We start from the raw sequence: 17,495 nt of genomic DNA on the forward strand, positions 1-17,495 counted from the left end.
GGGTGTTGACGGGAGTGGTGGTCTGAAAACGCAGGCGTTCCTCACCGTTTTCAGGGCATTTTAGGGGCGTACATAAATTACCTGCTACGACCGACATAGAAGGCCGGAAGTAGTAAAACGTCACTCTGCGAGCAGGTTAGAGGCCTGGCTGATCGTACAGCTTAAGGTAGGGTAGGAGCTCCCACAAGCCCCAGAGTACAATCGATACTATCGAATGTTATTGATGTTAGGATTGATGTTTCTATTTTGTGCCACACAATGCAAGCAACTAATAATTGTTTGTTGTAGCTAATAACACTGTTAATTAGCTTGTAATTGATTCAGCTGAGTTTGCATTAGCAAATAATAAGAATAAATAAATTTCATGAGGATGGTTTATTCTATATGGTTTTTTGTTAATTTTTGTGGGCATCAACACAACACAAGCGGCCGCAACCATCAGAAGAAAATTAACATACAGCGACTGACGACGACTGACTCAATCGCTAGCTACTATCAGAGGAGGTGTATTGTTCACGTATGGGCGTCACTTTGGTTGCGACCGACCGGCTGTGCGATTGCTTCCTTTTTCAGTTTCTCGGTCGTTAGGCGTACGACTGAGCGGCCGCTTATGACCGCCTCTGAATGAGGTCCTATGTCTCTTCTACCCATTACATATGTGATTTCAGTCACATTTGCATGCATGTACTGTATGTTTTCTTAGAGATGTAAGCGATCAGGGTTGCATGTAGAAACTCCTTGCATCTACTGTCCTTTTGTGTTTTTAACCATTACAGAAAATGTAAGGCACATCAACTTCTATAAAAAAAAAAAAATTCTTTAAAAGTTACGTTTTGCTTTTCTTTTCTCTAAGAGTGCGGACTCGACTCCACCCCCAACCCCTTTTTTATATTATAGAACTATCACATTACATTTAAAGCCTTAAACCTTTTAACCACATAAGGATTTTTTTCTGGTTTAGGGGCCTATTCATCAACACTAAAATAACGTTTTTAAGGAAATTTTCCTTAAATAACGTTATTTTGGTATTCATGAACAGACTTAACACAGGAGATATCACAGATATCTCCTTGCTAAGTTCCCCTGCGTTAATTTCCACACTCCCCATACATTAGTATGGGGATGTGGAAATTGTGGTATTCATCAAATTCCGAAAATTATCAATTTTCGGAATTTGATGCAGTTACTATTCGCCACTGTGAGGTGGCAAATATCAGGATCCACTTACCTGTATCAGCGTGTGCAGGTCCCCCGACGCTCTGCTCCGTCCTCAGGCTCCGGAGGCTGGTCTGTCATGTGTGCTCCCCAGCAGAGCACAAGAAAGTTTAGAAAAAGAAAAAAAAAAAAATTTCTCTAATCTGTCATGTGGTCTGCCGGGAAACCACATGACAGACCAGCAGGACGGAGCCGGAGGCTGCTGTGCGGACAGGTAAGTCGGGGGGGGGGGGGGAAGGTGAGCGGAGGGGGGAGAGGGGTGGGGCGGGATCGGGGGGGTACGAAACTTAACGCATCTGTAGGCAGTGCTGCGCATGCGCTGGTTTTACAGATGTAACAGCGCATGCGCAGCACTGTTTCCAGATGCGATAAGGTAGTGTAGGCAGGGAAAAGTATCTATTTCCCGAAAAGCTGTCATCGCAAAAATGACAGCTTTTCGGAATAGATACTTATGGAGAGGTGGAATGATGAATTCCACCTATAATTAGCTAGAACTCCATGAGAGTTCTAAAGCTAATTATCTCCAGATAATTTTAATGTTTAATGAATAGGCCCCTAAGTGTTACATTACCGTCCTGTTGCACCACCTAGTGGTTGTTTTAGAGACCACATTGCAAAGACCTGTTCTGTGCGTTGCATTGGCTAAAATCATTTTCTCCTTGTTATTCCAAATATGTGAATCTGTCCTTCTAACCATATGTGCTTTGATGAAATTCACTCTCTGCTGTGTTGACCCTCCCACCTTTGTCCATATTCTTTAACTAGCAAAATCCTCCTAATCAACTGAGTGTCTCTGAGAGTTCCAACTGATCACAAGGGATCAACACCAGCACAGCTATTAGTATCCTCGGTACTTCCCCTTTCATGCCCTTAAAGACAAGTCAATACTCAGTCTGAAAGCAGTGGAACGGGACCAAGTACTCTTCGCAAAGCTTGAAATCTCACTGGATCCCATGACACTTCCACCAAACAGTTCTTCTAAACACAGCATCCAAAGCCACCAAATCCCAAATGGTCTAGAGTGTGATGTCATCATGATCCAGCTGCCCCATGGGCATCAATTCTTTAACTCCAAGAAGTTGTGGGTCAGTTGACGCAATGATATTTAACCCACCGACTTACATGACTTATGTTGAGTTGATTTACAGCGGATATTTTTGTATTGTCTCATTTTTGGTCTTCTCACAGTACACCAGTCTCAGTTCTATTGCCCCACCCTGTCATTCCGTGTGTGGGATACTGTCACGTGTAGAACCGGACCAACCCAAACATAATGATTCCAAGTAGGATCCAAGTCAGGCTCAGGTTCCGAGTCTCCATGCAGGGAAGGCTGGCTGGTTGAGTGTGCTGTACTGTCCCAGGGCCGGATTAACAATTGGGCGGGTGGAGCTACAGCTCCAGGCCTCCCATTGAAAATAGGCCCACAGGATACACTGACTGCAGTGCAGACAGGAATAAAGTTTTTTTTCCCGTCACCACCGACAGCCGAACTTACTGTCCAGCTCACTCACCTCCCGACCACACAAAGCTGAGCCCATCGTAACCCCCACAACCCCCTCTCGGCTGGTCGACCTAAGCCCCGCCCACCACTGGCAGTCAAAGCTCTGCCCCTATGTGCCTTAAGCTCCGCCTCCTGGGCTGTCCTACTGCAAAGCTGTGTCCTGTGACTGTGCACCAGACCAATCGCCTAGTTCAGGATGGAAGGCACTGCAGCCCAGCATGTCACTTCAGTTTAACAGGTCAGTGTAAGGTTTGGCCTCTGGGCCTGATTCAGAGCTGGACTCTCTGAAAGAGCGCTCGCTCTGAATCAGGGCGTTTTTTTTATTATTTTTGTGCGGCCTCCTGGCCGCTCGCATAGCTGTGGGTGATCATCCACAGCTATTGCGAGCTGCCAGGTGATGGTCGCGATGGTCTCAACCATCGGGTGTTGCGACGAGACCCTTGCGGTAGGGTCTCGATCCCGCAAGCCCCAGTGAGCTTCTGGCTCTTAATAGAGCCGGAAGCTCACCACTGACATCACTCGTGATGTCAGTGGGGCCGCCTCCAAACGGCAGGCGTTCCTTGGGAACGCCTCTGTTTGGCCAGCCACCCCCCCTGCCCGCCTCCAAAACGGGGCGAGCTGTCGATCAACTTCGACAGCCGCCCCCTTTTGGTGCGAGACCCGGAGCGACGGAGCGCCCATCGCTAGCCGGCCCTCTGTGTATTATTTATGTATGTTTTGTGTATATATATATATATATATGTGTGTGTTAAATTAGGTGGATACAGGAGTATATATATATAATATATATATATATATATATATATATATATATATATATATACATACAGTACCAGTCAAAAGTTTGGAGACACCTTCTCATTCAATGGTTTTTGTTTATTTAAATTATTTAGTAGATTACTACTGAAGACATCAAAACTATGAAAGTACACATATGGAATTATGTTGTAAACAAAAAAAAGTGTTAAACAAATCAAAATATGTTTTATATTTTAGATTCCTCAAAGTAGCCCCCTTTTGCTTGGATGACCGCTTTGCACACTCTTGGCATTCTCTCATTCAGCTTTACTGTCTCCTTGTATAACACACTAAAAGCCATTTAAGTAATCAACGTCTCATAACTTGTATTCATTCCTTTGTCAGGATTACCAAAAGGACAAATACAAGTTCTGAAACATTGATTACATAAACGGGTCAGTGTGTTTTATACAAGCCATCCATACATGTCACACCCATACACACACACACACACACACACACACACACACACATGCAATCAGCTTACTCCAGACCGCCCTGTGTCTGGCACTGCCCCCCAAGTGCATGACGTCATGCTGTCCTGTAGAGGGGCCTGGAATTGCAACACCGCCCGGAGCATCCTGAAGACACTGCAAAGACTGCAGAGTGTCTGACTGGGCAGCACTGCAGGAGTGATACTGGCTGCACGGTGCAAGCACCCTGCTAGCCAGTAACAAGGACCATGGGGTAGCGACAGTGCTGCAAACAGAGCAGTGCAGCATCACCGGTCGCTTACCTGTAGTTATGGCACTGTATACAGTCAAAACACACCCACAACACAGGCCACACCCCTAGTGGCAGAACTCGTGACTGGTGGGCCCATGTGCAGAAATATGTATTGGGCCCCCCTCCTCGGTATGCAATCGGGAAGCCGACTGCCTAAATACCGAAATACCGGAAGCCGGCTTCCCGAATGTCATATCCTGGCAAGGGTGAAATGCCGGGCGTCTAGATGTAGACGCCCAGCATTTCCCTGATGCCGGGAGACCGGCGCCTGGCATCCCGATCGTAGTTATGCCGGGCGCCGTGAGCGGACAGCCGTGGGGGGGGATGGTTAGGTTTAGGGCTCCCGGGGGGGACTTAGGGTTAGGCACCCCCCCGGGAGGGTTAGGGTTAGGCTGGGGGGAGAGAGGGTTAGTGTTAGGCACCCCCCCAGGGGACTTAGGTGTAGGCAGCGGGGAAGGGCACTTAGAGGGGGGATTATGGTTAGGCACGGCGGTATTTCATACCAATTCCCCCTCCTCTGCCCCACCACAAGTTCTTAGTGCCGTGGGTGACAGGGAAAGGTAGAGGGTGACAGGGAGATGGTGACAGGCAGTGGCTGATAAGGAGAGGGTGACAGGGAGAGGGTGACATGGACTGTGTGACAGGGAGAGGATGACAAGGACTGGGTGACAGGGAGAGGGAGTGGGTGACAGGGAGAGGGTGACAAGGAGAGGGTGACAGGCAGTGTGTAACAGGGAGAGGGTGACAGGGAGAGAGGCAGTGTGTGACAGGCAGTGGGTGACGGAGAAAATGACAGGCACTGGGTGACAGGGAGAGGATGACAAATATATTACTTATATTACTATTTACTTACGTGATCCCAGATCTGCAGCTCGTGGATCCTCCTCTCCTCCTTGGGTTTTTTTAACATTGGGGACAGTCACGAAATTGTGACATCAGATCCCAGGCACCAGTGGCAAGGACTACCTCAGAGAGGAAGAGCCAGGCCAGTCGGGGAAAAGCAGGGCGGGATCGGGAGGAGCAAGTAGGAGAGAGGATATAAGGGGAGGAGAGGGGGCCCAGCCAACTCCAGCCAGATCACATCCAAGACCACAGGCAGCGCATCATTCCATAATGTTACCACTGGGACGGGTTGGAGTCACGCGGTGGTGTATAATCATTCAATCTAACTCATTATAATGCAGCTAGCTGCAGGACCCTTTAATGCAGTGGGTCCCAGTGGAATGCACCAGCTGCACCGCCGGTAGTTCCGCCACCTGCATACCCCTATGTAAATCACACCTATACCACACTGGTCATGCCCCCACATCACCAGTCACACTGCTGCAGCGCTGGTCACACCCCCTGCAGCGGCACACAATAGGCCCTTCATAAATTTCAGCTCCAGGCCCATGTGGACATTAATCTGGCACTGTACTGTCCATCCAGGGATGTGCTGCGCTGTCCATTCAGAGGTGTGCTGTGCAGTCCATCCAGGGGGTGTGCAGTCCATCCAGGGGCTGTAAAACAAAGTCAAGAAAAGTAAAAAATAAAATAAAAAGTAAAAACAAAAAGTGTTAAAAAGTATATTTTTTTGTGCTGTACATATAGGCACTATTATGCTGCAGCCCAAATCCCTCCCAGTGTATCTATATAAGCACTGTGATGCTGCAGGCCGCATCCCCCAGTGTATCCGTATAAGCACTGTGACGCTGCAGACCGTACCCCGGTGTATCTATATCATATTTGCCGACTATCTGGCTGCTCCTTCCGGGAGGGAGCAGCCAGATCGGCAGAACAGGGGGCGTGGCCAGCAAAAGGGCGTGGCCGGGTGGGCTGAAGACAGTTTCCGGGTGTGACAGGGTGCGTGGCCACGTGATCGCGTCGTTTTGGCCCCGCCCCCGCTACACAATGCCGAAATACAGGCATTGTAAAGCAGGCGGCGGGGCCAAAATGACGCAAATCGCGTCAGCGGCCCCCCGCTGAAGGGGGTTTATCAGGTACTGGCGGGGGGGAGACAGGGGGAGACATGCGGGAGGCATGCCTGCCTTTCCGGGGGGCCGGGAGCTGCACCCGTTTATCGGGAGGCTCCCGCCCGAATCGGGAGGGTAGGCAACCCTGATCTATATAAGCACAGTGACGCTGCAGGCCGTACCCCAGTGTATCCATATAAGCACTGTGATGCTGCAGGCCGTACCCCAGTGTATCCATATAAGCACTGTGATGCTGCAGGCCGTATTCCCCAATGTATCCATATAAGCACTGTGATGCTGCAGGCCGTATCCCCCAGTGTATCCATATAAGCACTGTGACGCTGCAGGCCGTACCCCAATGTATCCATATAAGCACTGTGATGCTGCAGGCCGTATCCCCCAGTGTATCCATATAAGCACTGTGACGCTGCAGACCGTACCCCAGTGTATCTATATAAGCACAGTGACGCTGAAGACCGTACCCCGGTGTATCTATATAAGCACTGTGACGCTGCAGGCCATATCCCCCAGTGTATCCATATAAGCACTGTGATGCTGCAGGCCATATCCCCCAGTGTATCCATATAAGCACTGTGACGCTGCAGACCGTACCCCGGTGTATCTATATAAGCACTGTGACGCTGCAGACTGTACCCCAATGAATGTTTCTGTACCCCAGTGTATCCATATAAGCACTGTGACGCTGCAGGCCATACACCTGTGAATGTTTCCGTACCCCAGTGGATCCATATAACATACCTCCCAACATTTGCTGGGAGAGAGTCGGGACCTGCGCGCCCCCAAAAAGGGGGTGTAGCCTAGTCGTAAAGGGGGCGTGGCCCCCATTTGCATCACTAATGGGGCGTGCCCAGCATCTCTGAGATGCTGGGCAGCCCCCGGGCTTCCCCCCTGTACTCTCAATAGATGCTGTGCGCATGCGCACAGCGTCTATTCTGCCTCTGCACACACGCATAGCAGAGCAACGTGTATGCTTCCCCCAACTTCCCCCCCACCGCGGCACACTGTGGCCCGCGGGCGGGACAGTGGGACAGTCCCAGAAAAACGGGACTGTCACGCTAAATGCGGGACAGTTGGGAGGTATGATATAAGCACTGTGCGTTTGTACTGCTGCTCTGACTCTTACTTTCAAAATGTATTTATTTCAACTAAAATCACAAATAGGTATACTTGCAAAATACTCATGCCATTTTTCAGCCTAGATTTGTAGATACCAACCTGGTAGGCTTGGCTTTCCTTGATCCAGGGCCGGACTGGGACTAAAGAGAGGCCCTGGAATTTCAAGAGCACACAGACCCACCTCACGTCAGCATCTGGCTCCAGGCAAAGCCTCCTCCCCTTACTATTCATGACCCCTCCCACTTCTTAGTCTATGCTCACACAAATATAATTAATATTAGAACAACATACAAGCAGTGGCGTAACAAGGGCATTTAGAGCCCAGGGCAAATTTAAAAATGGAGACCCCCCCTATGTGCGCGTCAAAAAAATGGATGTGGTCACTTAAAAATGGGATGTGTCAACATGACACACACCCATTTCTCGTTGCTCTGAACATGCCTTTCCATATGCACCTTAACTAGTGTTCACTCTTCGGTGCGCGCTCCTGAAAAGGGGGCATGGCCATTGAAAAGGGGGCATGTCTATAAGACGCGTCCCCTTTTCATAACTCTTGGGGGCGTGCCCGGCACTTACGGACACACCAGGCAGCCCCCTTATATAGTGCCCCACATGCGCCAAGCGTCTATTCTCCGGCGGTGACTGGGTCACCGCACATTTCCCCACCCGCAAGACACTGCAACCCGTGGGTAAAGACGGGATCCGCAAGCTGTGAGGGCAGGGTGCTTTTTGCCCTCCTTCTGGAGGGCAGGGTGCTTTTTGCCCTCCAGAAGGAGGGCAGGGCATCACGCCCTGCTAAAACAGCCTAGCGGGAACACTACTTAACCCCAGTAGTGCCCCTTATACAGTACCCCCAGTATGCAATGTCCCCAGTTGTGGTCCTTCTTATGCAGGCCCCTAGTAGTGCCCCTTATACAGTACCCCAGTAGTGGTCCCCCTTGTGCAGCCCCCATTAGTTTCTCTTATACAGTGCCCCCAGTAGTGGTCCCCCCTTATGCAGTGCCCCTTATATAGTGCCCACAGTAGTAGTCCCCCCCAATGCAGTGCCCCCAGTAGTGGTACCCCTATGCAGTGCCCTTTATATAGTGCCCCCAGTAGTAGTCCCCCCCATGCAGTGCCCCCAATAGTGGTCCCCCTTATGTAGGACCCCAGTAGTGATCCCCCCTATCCAGTGCCCCTTATACAGTGCCCCCAGGTGTGGTCTCCCCTATGCAGTACCCCCAGTAGTGGTCCCCCTTATGCAGGCCCCCAGTGGTGATCCCCCTATAAAGTGCCCCCCAGTAGTAGTCCCCAGTAGAGGTCCCCCCTCCTGATACAGTGCCCCCAGCAGTAGCCCCCCCCCCAGTAGTAGTACCCCCCCAGTAGAGGTCCCTCCGATGCAGAAGCCCCTCCAATAGTAGTCCCCAGTAGAAGTCCCCAACCCCAATAGTGATGCACCCAGAAGTGCCCCCCCCGATGCAGTGCAGATACACACGTAAAAAAAGAAAAAAAAATACACTTACCTGAATCCACGCTCCAGCCACAGCTTCCACCGCCCAGGATTTTTTTGGGGGAGGGGGGTTTATATATACATATCTATATATATATATATATATATATACACACATACACACACACACACACTTTAAATATATAAGTATACACATATATATATACACACACACACTAATATATATATATATATATATATATATATATAAACACTGTGTGTATGTGAGAGAGGAGTACTGTGTGAAAGAGCGCTGTGCAGCCGGGTGTACTGACCTTCCTTCCTTATGTCTGTTCAACCATCTTCTAAGCGCGGGGGGGGTGGCGTGGTGCAACTGCTGCCTGTGAGGTTCTGAATTTGTTGTGGACCCGGGGTGGTGATAGGAGCAGACACAGATGTAGACTTAAATGAAAAAGTGGAGTTTTTAATAAGTGACAGAAGACATGGGAATGGCAAATGAAAAAGTCCAGGTATAGCACTAAAGTGCACTTGATAACTGTAGTGGGGGTTAATGAGAAAATGTCCAGATAGTGACAGGCAGGAATAGTCCAGTATACAAGTATGGTGAGATGAAAACAGAATGCAGGTATGGTGAGCTGTAACTAAATGCAGGTATGATGAGCTGTAACTAAATGCAGGTATGGTGAGCTGTAACTAAATGCAGGTATGATGAGCTGTAACTAAATGCAGGTATGGTGAGCTGTAACTGATGCAGGCAGAGGTAGTGAAGTCCAGCTGGGAGTGAAATGAAGCAAGGTGCAGGGAAACAGCAGGTTCAGGTACTCAGGCAGGTAAGAAGGTATATGGAGGGTGCAGGGTAAGTCCAGCAGCTTGGAGCAGGCAAGGTTCAGGCTAGTCGCGTAACCGACAGGAAGGCAGGTAAGGCACAGGTACTCTCTCTCAGCCGCAGCTGAGAAACACGTTGCACTGGCAAAGGAAGGAAGGCTCTGGACCTTCCTAAATACTCAGTACCGTGCTGTGACTGGCTGGAATGAGCACATGACCTACCAGATTGAACAGCCGGAATCACATGGCCGCAGGCAAGATGGCAGCGCCCATACCCACGGAACGGAAAAACCGCCAGACCTCACCAGGCCTAGTGACAATGTGCCCACACAGAACCACGCGCAGCCAATGCCCCTCGACAAACACCAGCACCGCTTCCAGAGACCCCCCGCCATAACGACCTCACAGGTAATACCCGGCAGGTATCATGCCAAGAAACCCTGGCCGTGACACTGCCATTGTATTGTGTGAGCCAGACTCCCTGTGATCACCTTGCTGTGCTCCACTTCCGGGTCTCAAGTTGCGTGGCTGCGTGAGGATGACGCTCCGAGTCCAGTCTGGGAGCGGGGGAAGACTGTGTGCGTCCCTTGCTGCTACTGCTCCTGGCAGTGGGTGGGGCCTGGCAATCCCAGGAGGAGGGCGTGGGCCAGCCAGTGTCTGTGTGGCTGGACAGAGCTACCTGCTGGCTGAGGAGACAGCGCGGTGGGGACTGGTTGAGATGGCACCGGTGATTGGCTGTTGCGGCGCTCTGCATGTAGCACAGCCATACACTACATAACCCGCTCAAATTTTGCGATCACTGGGTTCGTCAGGGGGGGTTTCTGGGTACACAGAAACCCCCCCTGCGTGCGCTAATGCCGCCGCACTTCAGTCCTCCCGGCACTCTGGTCTCTCCTCTAGCTCCGTCTGCTATGCTGTCATGTGTTCTCCACAGCAGAGCACAATAAAGTTTAAAAATAAAAAAAACTTTTTTTTTTTTTCTAAACAGTACTGTGTGCTGCTGGGAGACCACATGACAGCATAGCAGACGGAGCCGGAGGCTGCTGCGCGGGCAGGTAAGTGCTGAACGGGGGGGAGGTGAGCGGGGGGAGGGGGGGCAGGTGAGCCGAGGGGGGGACACAAAATTACCGCATCTGTAGGCAGTTCTTTGCATGCGCTGGTTTTACAGATGTAACAGCACATGTGCAGCACTGATTCCAGCTGCGGTAAGTTAGAGCAGGCAGGGATAACTGTCTATTTCCTGAAAAGCTATCGCAAAAATGACAGCTTTTCGGAATAGATAGTTATAGGGTGGAGGAATGATGAATTCCTCCGGTTATTAGGTAGAACTCCATGCGAGTTCTAAACCTAATTACCTCCTGGGAAACTTTAGTTATGATGAATAGGCCCCACAGAGTTAAAAGCTGACAACATCTTGGGTAAAAGAGTGGTCTTAAAAATGTTATAATACGAAACCGTATAGCCATCAAGGCCTGGGCTTTTACCAGTAGTGGTGTTTTTTAGAGCTTCTTCCAATTCCTCCAATGTAAATGGGCTGTCTAACCAGTCTCTATCCCCGTCGGAGATAGAGGGGAAACTAACCTTCCGGAGATAATTAGATACAGTCTCCTGAAAAGCGCCAACCTCTGCGGAAGAGCCCAAGGACGAAAGGTTATACAGCTGCGAATAGTAAGATTGAAATGTTGAGGCAATAGCGGGGGTCAATCTACAATCTCTACCAGTCCCATCCTTGACCACCTCTATAAAAGATACCGCTCTCTGAGCCCGCAAGGCCCGTGCCAATAATTTACCTGGTTTATTGCCCCATTGAAAATAATGATTTTTACATAAACAAAAATCTCTTTTCACTCCTTCATTCAATAGTTTATTGAGTTCAGATTATTACCAGTTATTTATATATTTATATATATTTATTCAGATCGGGCCAAGGATAAAGCTTTCTGATCTGCAGCTGACAAAGAGGCTTTTAGGGGTATTCAATATGGAGCGAAAACTCAGTTTTTGCGATGTTTTCGCACCAATGACGTCATTTTCGCTGGTTTTGGTTTTACACCGTATTCAATTTCAAAGACTTTTCGCAGGTTCGAAAAGTCTTTGAAAAAAAACAGGGATAACTTTTCACCACTGAATATGTGGCGAAAAAAAGTGCAGAATTGGGGTTTAGGGGTGCAGGCTTAAAAAAAATAGCCTGCACCCCTGGGAATGATATTTTAAAAATAACTGTGTCAAAAAAAGTTTTAAAAAAAAATAGGGACACCCCAGAAAATTAATTTAAAATTGGGGTGAAAAAAAAAGGAAAAAAGTGTTTAACAATAGGGAAATAGGTTCAGGGCTATTCTGCAAGTATGCGGCAGGTGTTTTCTAGAATAGGCTATTAGCGGCAGGTGCATAATTGCAGAATTTTTTAAAACTTACTTTAGTGACATAAAAATATGCTAGTACCCATTTTCATGTACCTCAAATTTGATGGGACCACTTAAAAAAATTAAAAAAATAACCTAAGTGCTCTTCTGCAACACTTCTTCAATGTTGGGAAAAAAACACCTGCTGCGGCTATTTAAATCCCCGACTTTCATTTGCAGGCTAAAACGGGGGTACCCATAGTGATCCCCCATGTTTTTACATCTTTAGGGGGGTCCTACAATTTATTACAGGAAATGTTGTATTTTTTCGCAGATCCCACTTCGCAGGTTCCTGTTTCCGTAGGCTTTATATTGAATACGGGGATAAAGCGGGCACGCGCCCGATACTTTATCACAGGAAAATCTCCGATGTGGAGCGAAAAGTCCAGCACGGACTTTTCGCTCCCATATTGAATACCCCTTTTTGTGTTTCAATTCAAACAATCTAATTTGCTGGAGCAATTGTGGCGTACGACCAATCAATTTACCCTTCAATTACCTTTGAGAGGGTATACGTTCGCAATGCCGACAGCCAGCTTCCCAACTACTTAATCCCGGCGAGGATTAAATGACAGGTGTCTAAATCTAGACGCCTGTCATTTTACCGACGCTGGGAGACCGGCGCCCGGGATCTCGATCAAAGTGATGCCGGGCGCTGGGCGTGGACAGCCGCTAAGGGGGGGGATTAGGTTAGGGGCTCCCAGGGGGGACTTAGGGTTAGGCAACCCCTCTGGGAGGTTAGGTTAGGGGGAGGGAGGGTTAAGGTGCATACACACTAGACGATATGCTCCCTGAGCAATATCGTCTAGTGTGTCCCCGGCAGGCTGTGCTCAATGTCGTTTATGACATTGAGCACAGCCGCTGAATGATATCATTAACGATATCGTTCAGTGCCGGGCTCTCTCCCCCATTCCCTGACATGCAGCAACCTGACGAGATCGTCAGGTTGGCCTGCATGTCAGCCCGATGAATGATGATGACGAACGACCCGCGGGAACGCGCGTCGTCGTCATCGTTCATCTTTTTGGGCTTAAAAATGGACGATAAAGTGGACGACTGAACGATAACGATATCGTTATCGTTCAGTCGTCCACTTTAATCGCCCAGTGTGTACGCACCATTAGGGTTAGGCACCCCCGGGGGGTGGTTAGGGTTAGGCACCCCACCGAGGGACTTAGGTTTAGGTGGCGGGGAAGGGGGGGTTAGGTTTAGGCACTTAGAGGGGGGATTAGGGATAGGCACACGGGGGGGGTTAGGGTTAGGCACCATAAAGGAGGGTTAGGGGGTAGAATTAGATTAGTTTATACTTACCTTTAGGACGATCGGGATTTCCTCCTCTGTCGGGCTGCCGTTGCGGCCAGCGGTATATCATACTGAATGCATTTATGAGCCTCCCAAACAGTGGGAGGGGCCTGGCAATCCCGGGAGGAGGGCGTGGGCCAGCCAGTGTCTGTGTGGCTGGATGGAGCTAACTGCTGGCTGAGGAGACAACGCGGTGGGGACTGGTTGACATGGCACCGGTGATTGGCTGTTGCGGTGCTCTGCATGTAGCACAGCCATACACTACATAACCCGCTCAAATTTTGCGATCACTGGGTTTGTCAGGGGCTGGAAACCTCAGGAGTGTGATTTAGTTCAAAATAGTCAGTGAGAGTCTGGTCCAACTGAAGTTTACAATAAGCATCCGAAAGAAGACTTTCATTTAAGCGCCAAGTGCAAGGTGTAGGGGAAAGAAGACTGGTAGATATTGTAAGAGTGATCGGGGCATGGTCTGACCAAGTCAATGGTTCAATAGAGGTAAGAGATGTAAGAACCTATGGGGCAAAAAAAAATTGTCCAATCAAGAATAAGAGTTGTGGGGAGAAGAGAAAAATGTATAGTCTCGGTCAGTAGGGTTATTGTGCGCTTTTTTAAAATGATGTGAGACACTATGTTAATCGAATCCTTTCAGTATATTTCTTTGATGCTCATGTATCCTTTGTTTTAAAGATCTTGTTGTTTTCCCTACAGATTGTTTCATACATGGGCATGTTAGCAGATACATTACTCCGCTGGTATCACAGGTGATTTGATCTTCAATTTTATACTTGTCCTTTGTTGTATTGGATTCGAATGAAGTCACAGGTTTGCTAGTTCTGTATTTGGAGGTTGTGCAAGTTTTTGCATCTTCCATAATAGAAAAATCCTTTGTAAAAGACAAAGATATCATAATAAAAACTGATGATACTCTAGGCAGGCCTGTGGCTCTCCAGCTATTGTGAAAATATAAGTCCCAGCATACCCTCCCACTGATCAGCTGATAAAGCATGCTAGGACTTGTAGTTTTACAACAGCTGAAGAGCCACAGGTTGGCCAGAACTGCTTTAGGGCACCATGATTCAAAAAAGTTTGGGAACCACTGACATACTGTATATCGTTTGAGCTTGGATCTGCACCTGGGTCTACTGTGGGGTGTAGGTGGTGGATATGGACCGGACACCAAACAGCTAAGATTTCAACTGCCAGGAAGCAATGGTCCCTCCCCCGTAAACCCCGTCCCTGAGCCTGAGGCAAATCAGTTTGTTAACAAGCTGAAGGCAGGAGGAGGAGAGGAGAGAAGGAAGACTGGTACACAGAAGAATCACACTCTCACATCAAAGAGACTGAAAACCTGGTGACCAGGAAACCCAACCCAGAGAAGCCAGGGGCATCAGGGCAGGTGCCTTGTGGACCCTATGGACTTCAAAGAAAGAGAGTTAACAAAGGTAAGTTTTACCATAACTCTCATTTTCTTCTTCAGGGTCCATAAGGATCCACAGTGGATATCCCATAGCAGTATTCAAGGGTGGGGATGCTCCTGAACTGAGAGGAGTATCCTGCGTCCAAATGAAGCATCCTGAGAGGCAAAGGTATCGAAGGCATAAAACATAAGAAAGGTGTGGACAGAAGACCACGTGGCCACCTTACAAAGCTATTCAGCTGAGGCGCCACAGCGAGCTGCCCACGAGAGTCCCACGGAGCGAGTAGAAGGAGCAGAGATGGTAGCCGGCACAGGAAGGCTCATATGTGTGTAAACCTGTGAGATAGTCACGCGAAGCCATCTGGCCAGAGTCTGTTTGTTAGCTGGCCAGCCCTTCTCGTGGAATCCATAGAGGACAAATAGGGAATCTGTTTTCCGAAGAGAACTTGTACGGTCCACGTAGATCCTGAGAGCACGGACCACATTCAAGTAGGCCTCACCTGCCGAGAGGTCTGGTGATTGGAAGCCCAGTACTAGGATTTCCTCATTCATATGGAAATGAGAAACAACCTTGGAAAGGAAGTCAGGACAAGTTCGAAGAACAGCCTTGTCCAGATGAAAGATCAGAAATGGGGAGTGACAGGAAAGTGCGACTAAATCTGACACCCTATGGGAGGACACAAGAGCCAGGAGAAAGAAAGTCTTCGCTGTGAGCCACTTGAGTTTCACAGATTCCAGGGGTTCAAATGGAGGGCTCTGAAGGGCCTGGAGAACCACTTACAAATCCCACATTGACACCGGAGGAACGAAGGGAGGTTGAATTCGGAGGACATCCTGAAGGAAGGTGTGAACATCCAGCAGTGGAGCAATTATGCGCTGGAACCAAATGGACAAAGCAGAAACATGCACTTTCAGCGAGGCCAGGCGGAGACTAAAGTCCAGTCCCATTTGAAGGAGGGCCAGGACTCTAGAGACTCTAAAAACTTGAGGGTCAAAACTTCTGGTAGCACACCACTGGAATTATGTTTGTCTACTGTGACCGTCTACAACCTTTCACACTTTAATTGCATTTATTTCCAGGTCATAAAATTTTCTGCACCTTTTAGCTTGATAAACCCATTTATGGCTGTATGCATGTTGCATAATCATTGCATAATGATACAGCTTGTGAGCTCTATGCTTCGCTGCTACTACGCTGCACTGGAAACACTCTGGGCCTGATTCTGATCCGGTCGCAAGTGGTGTGCGCTCGCAACTGGGTCGATGGTGGGCCTGTGTGCATGTGCACGATGGAGCCGGCTCCATCGTGCGCATGTGCGAGACCCGGATAGCGACGGGCAATCTGTTGCTCCGGGTCTTGTACCAAAGGGGGCGTGCTGTCGATGTTGAGTGACAGCACGCCCCCTTTGGTGGGCAGGCTGGGGGAGTGGCTGCCCAAACGGAGGCATTCCCATGTGAACGCCTCCATTTGGGGCCGGCCCCACTGACATCAAGAGTGATGTCAGTGGGAGAGATTTCGGCTCTGTTACACAAGGGTCTCGTTGCAAGCCCGATGGTCGCGATGGTCATGACCATTGCGACCATCTTCCTGGCCGCTTGCTATAGCTGTGGGTGGTCACCCACAGCTATGCGAGCGGCCAGGCCGTTCTAAAAAAAAAATAGCCCTGCCCTGATTCAGAGCGAGCTCTCTGTCAGAGCGTCCAGCTCTGAATCAGGGACCCTGGGTCAAATTCAGGCCCACTCGCGAGCGCTGAGCGCTCGCAAGCAGGTTGATGTTGGGCCAGTGCGCATGCGCACAACGGACCCGGCTCCGTCGTGCGCATGCGCGAGACCCGGATAGCGACGGGCAAGCCGTCGCTATGGGTCTCGCTACAAAGGGGGCATGCTGTCGATGGTGAGTGACAGCACGCCCCCTTTGGTGGGCATGCAGGGGCGTGGCTGGCCAGATGGAGGCGTTCCCATGGGAATGCCTACCATCTGGGGCCGGCCCCACTGACATCACAAGTGATGTCAGTGGGAGTGCTTTTGGCTCTGATAGAGCCAAAAGCACTCCAGGGCTTGCGGCAGATGAGACGCTACCACAAGGGTCTCGTCACAAGCCCGATGGTCTTGACCATCGCGACCATCTTTTTGGCCGCTTGCTATAGCTGTGGGTGGTCACCCACAGCTATGCGAGCAGCCAGGAGGCCACTCTAAAATCAGGAAGGGCGGCCCTGATTCAGAGCGAGCGCTCTGTCAGAGCGTCCGGCTCTGAATCAGGGCCTCTGTGCTGTCTTCACTATGTGTTCTGTGGCAGTGTGCACTGTACATTTGTTGTGGCCAGTATAGTGGTTTATTGAAGAAGTGATGGGTACAGCAGTACTCAGATACACACTAGTTGGATGCAGTGGAGCTTGAGCGGGAGTCACACAGCTCACCAGCCAGTGAGTATATGCAGGATGTGGGTAGTGATGCAGGATCACTCTGAAAATGCTTCTGGAGTAGGTAAATCACAGATCTCACTCGAGCCGTGTACCACTGCATCGCTCTTACATAGTGACAAGATGGCACAGTGCATGCACAGTGCTAGGTTCAGCAGCCATCTTGGTTAGGGAATGAAGCCTCCCCATAGGAACTATCATGGAGTCTGAGCAGTAGCGTGTACTCCATTTTCAACAGTGCTGACCAGCAGGGCCCATTAAATAAGTGATGTGCAGTAAGGAAATAATACATTCTGGCCCTACATTTTATCCCTGCTGTTCTGCCCGGTTCTGAAGAAGCCAGAGGAGTT

At 49.5% G+C, this 17,495-nt stretch overlaps 1 pseudogene; it reads right to left on the reverse strand.

Moving 5' to 3' along the window:
- LOC148524858 (fatty-acid amide hydrolase 1-like) overlaps window positions 1-17,248 on the reverse strand; it is a 61,178-nt pseudogene extending 43,930 nt beyond the window's left edge.
- Window positions 17,249-17,495: the final 247 nt, after the last annotated feature.

The sequence above is a fragment of the Taudactylus pleione genome, unplaced genomic scaffold, assembly GCF_031769625.1.
Source record: "Taudactylus pleione unplaced genomic scaffold, aTauple2 ptg000115l, whole genome shotgun sequence".
Classification (NCBI taxonomy): domain Eukaryota; kingdom Metazoa; phylum Chordata; class Amphibia; order Anura; family Myobatrachidae; genus Taudactylus; species Taudactylus pleione.